Source organism: Daphnia pulicaria, unplaced genomic scaffold (assembly GCF_021234035.1).
Source record: "Daphnia pulicaria isolate SC F1-1A unplaced genomic scaffold, SC_F0-13Bv2 h1tg000065l, whole genome shotgun sequence".
Lineage (NCBI taxonomy): Eukaryota > Metazoa > Arthropoda > Branchiopoda > Diplostraca > Daphniidae > Daphnia > Daphnia pulicaria.
Genome location: NW_025804787.1, coordinates 30,001 through 32,328, shown reverse-complemented (window position 1 = coordinate 32,328; position 2,328 = coordinate 30,001). Strand labels below are relative to the sequence as shown.

Here is a 2,328-nt window from a genome sequence, read left to right as displayed (position 1 = left end):
TCTCCGCCCTCGCATTCATTTGCTTGGGCGGGTTGGAGAAAAAGAGAGAAGAAAACGAATATGTCGTTTTATATACGACCCTGAACGGTGGATCACTAGGCTCGTGGATCGATGAAGAGCGCAGCAAAGTGCGCTAATCCATGCGAACTGCAGAACACATGGAGCATCGAAATCTTGAACGTAAATGGCGGCCCAGCTTCTCGCTCGGGCCACATCTGACTGAGGGTCGGTCGAATGATGAACGAACAGAGATTTTTTCAGTCTTGGTTTTGCATGTTGGGTCGCGGCGAGATTTATTTTTCACCCGGCCTGACCGCATAAAAGCTCCCGAATCTCTAACGTCTGGGTGCCGCGCGACTTAAGTGTCCGCGATGCCACAAATACAAAAAAGGGGGAAAAATAAAAGAAGGTTCGCCCTGTTTTGGTTTTTTTCCTCTCTATTCAAAAGAAACCTTTTTCGATGGCAAAACAGATGGGAAATTTTTGAGCCAACTCAAAAAACATTTAGAAATAAACACATCTTCTCGAACAAGGTGTCGGCTGCGTGTGCGCGATATACCGCTTCAACGCGAGTTTAGTTGTGTGTGTGCGCCGGGCGTGTCGAAGTGTCGACCACCGCGAATTATCACTCACTCTAACCGCTCGTTATGCAAGCTTGGTTCGCGCACGACGCGTTGTTTCAATACAAAAAGCCGCAGGACGCCCTGTCACTTTTCGTAAATTAATTTTTGCGAATAACGAGAGACTCGCTTTATTTCGAAAAAAAAAATTTGAACCGGCAATTATTCAATCTTTCCCGGCTTTAAAACGCCAAAGTCTGTCGAGCTAGATAAAGTGTTGTCTCCTTTTGAAAACAAACAATTCATTCTGACCTCAGTTTAGATGAGACTACCCGCTGAACTTAAGCATATCAGTAAGCGGAGGAAAAGAAACTAACAAGGATTCCCTTAGTAGCGGCGAGCGAACAGGGATGAGCCCAGCACCGAACCTCGCGCCCAGTTGAGCGGGTGCCGAGGAATGTGGTGTTCGGGAGGATCGTGCGCGTCTGTCCGGTATCTATCGTCCAAGTCTCCATGAACGGGGCGAGCAACCCACAGAGGGTGTCAGGCCCGTAGATAAGACGAGCCGAGACCGTGCATCGGATCCCTTCCCAAGAGTCGGGTTGCTTGAGCGTGCAGCCCTAAGCGGGAGGTAAACTCCTTCTAAGGCTAAATATCGCCACGAGACCGATAGCGAACAAGTACCGCGAGGGAAAGTTGAAAAGAACTTTGAAGAGAGAGTTCAAGAGTGCGTGAAACCGTTCAGGGGGTTAAACGGGTGGGCCCTCGAAGGTCGAACAAGTCCCCGCTCCCGGCACTTGGTTGTGTGCCCTTAACGCTGCATGGAGACTGCCTGAATTGGCGGCTCTCTTGCATAAGTCGTTCTGCGATCGCAATAGCCACGCCAAGGTCCGCAAGTGGGGGGCCTAGTAGGACTCCGCGACCGACTGGGTGTCTGTTACACGGGGCGTCCGTTAGCGAGTTTCGTGGTTACCTTCGCGGGTGCCGCGATGACGAGCGCGGCGTTTCCCAACAGTACTGCCCGGTCGTGACCTGTCTCCTCCCGGGAGGTGTCGTAGCTTTTTTTTGTAAAAGAGAAAAAGTTGCGGTGCTCAACCTGTGGAGGCCCAGAGCGGAGAGTAGAAGTCGGGTCCCACCCGACCCGTCTTGAAACACGGACCAAGGAGTCTAACATGTGCGCAAGTCGTCGAGAAATTATCAAACTAAACTCGCGAGGCGCAATGAAAGTGAAGCGGCCCCGATGAGGGTGCATCCGCGAGGGGTGATCCCGTCTCGAACAGAGCGGGCGCAACCCCAGGGCGTCCGAATGCTCGCGAGATCTTTCCCCCTTAAAAGGGTTTGGTCGAGTCGGCCGGACGAACCCAGAGCGCACACGTTGGGACCCGAAAGATGGTGACCTATGCCTGGCCAGGACGAAGCCAGGGGAAACCCTGGTGGAGGTCCGCAGCGATTCTGACGTGCAAATCGATCGTCGGAGTTGGGTATAGGGGCGAAAGACTAATCGAACCATCTAGTAGCTGGTTCCCCCCGAAGTTTCCCTCAGGATAGCTGGTGCTCGCAAAGAGAACAAACGGAGTTTCATCCGGTAAAGCGAATGATTAGAGGCCTTGGGGTCGAAACGACCTCAACCTATTCTCAAACTTTCAATGGGTGAGAAGCCCGGCCTTTTTCCTTGATTGAGGCCGCGGCAATTGATTTGAATCTGAGCGCCCAGTGGGCCATTTTTGGTAAGCAGAACTGGCGCTGTGGGATGAACCAAACGCCCGGT

The 2,328-nt window shown here is 52.3% G+C and overlaps 2 non-coding genes across 2 annotated transcripts in view; both read left to right on the top strand.

Moving 5' to 3' along the window:
• The first annotated feature begins 76 nt into the window (after positions 1-76).
• LOC124317928 lies at positions 77-229 on the top strand. The gene has a single exon (XR_006912396.1). It is a non-coding gene; the product is annotated as a 5.8S ribosomal RNA (ribosomal RNA).
• Positions 230-868: 639 nt separating this feature from the next.
• The window catches only part of LOC124317924, a 4,575-nt gene continuing 3,115 nt past the window's right edge, over positions 869-2,328 (top strand). Inside the window, exon 1 of the ribosomal RNA XR_006912392.1 lies at positions 869-2,328. This exon is cut by the window's right edge and continues 3,115 nt beyond it. This is a non-coding gene — a ribosomal RNA (large subunit ribosomal RNA).